This window comes from Poecilia latipinna, unplaced genomic scaffold, assembly GCF_001443285.1.
Source record: "Poecilia latipinna isolate Pla-1442-1.1 unplaced genomic scaffold, P_latipinna-1.0 Scaffold1583, whole genome shotgun sequence".
NCBI classification, from domain to species: domain Eukaryota; kingdom Metazoa; phylum Chordata; class Actinopteri; order Cyprinodontiformes; family Poeciliidae; genus Poecilia; species Poecilia latipinna.
In genome coordinates this window covers 154,262-155,727 of record NW_015114199.1, presented here as the reverse complement: position 1 = coordinate 155,727, position 1,466 = coordinate 154,262, and positions in this window count along the sequence as shown.

The following is a 1,466-nucleotide window of genomic DNA, read 5'->3' as shown; positions in this document are numbered from 1 at the left end:
CTCCGCCCCTCCAACCCCATCCACAGCAGCTCCAACAACAACCACAGCGGCTCCAACTACCACAACTGCAGCTCCAACTACCACCACTTCATCTCCAACTACAACCACAGCGGCTACAACTACAACCACAGCTGCTCCAACTACAACCACAGCAGCTCCAACAACAACCACAGCTGCTCCAACCACAACCACAGCTGCTCCAACCACAACCACAGCAGCTCCAACTACCACCACTGCAGCTCCAACAACAACCACAGCTGCTCCAACCACAACCACAGCGTCTCCAACTACCACCAGTGCAGCTCCAACTACCACCACTGCAGCTCCAACCACAACCACAGCTGATCCAACCACAACCACAGTGGCTCCAACTACCACAACTGCAGCTCCAACTACCACCACTGCAGCTCCAACCACAACCACAGCTGATCCAACCACAACCACAGCGGCTGCAACTACCACCAGTGCAGCTCCAACCACAACCACTGCAGTTCCTACAACAACCACATCTTCTCCAACCACAACTGCAGCACCAACAACAACCACAGCATCTCCAACCACAACAACTGAAGCTCCAACTACAACCACAGCTGATCCAAACACAACCACAGCGGNCTCCAACCACAACCACAGCGGCTCCAGCAACAACAGCTACTCCAACAACAACCACAGCGGCTCCAACCACAACAACTGAAGCACCAACAACAACAACAGCAGCTCCAACAACAACAACAGCGGCTCCAACCACAACAACTGAAGCACCAACAACAACAGCATCTCTAACTACAACCACAGCTGATCCAACCACAACCACATCGACTGCAACTACCACCACTGCAGCTCCAACTACACCCACAGCGGCTCCAACCACAACCACAGCTGCTCCAACCACAACCACAGCTGATCCAACCACAACCACAACCACAGCGGCTGCAACTACCACCACTCCAGCTTCAACTACAACCACAGCGGCTCCAACTACCACCACTGCAGCTCCAACTACCACCACTGCAGCTCCAACCACAACCACAGCTGATCCAACCGCAACCACATCGACTGCAACTACCACCACTGCAGCTCCAACTACACCCACAGCATCTCCAACCACAACAACTGAGGCTCCAACCACAACCACAGCAGCTCCAACCACAACAACTGCAGCTCCAACTACAACCACAGCAGCTCGAACTACAACCACAGCATCTCCAACCACAACAACTGAAGCTCCAACCACAACCACAGCAGCTCCAACCACAACAACCGAAGCTCCAACCACAACCACAGCAGCTCCAACCACAACAACTGCAGCTCCAACCACAACAACTGAAGCTCCAACAACAACAACTGAAGCTCCAACCACAACTACAGCAGCACCCACAACAACCACAGCAGCTCCAACCACAACCAATGCAGCTCCAACTACAACCACAGCAGCTCCAACAACAACCACAGCAGCTCCAACGACT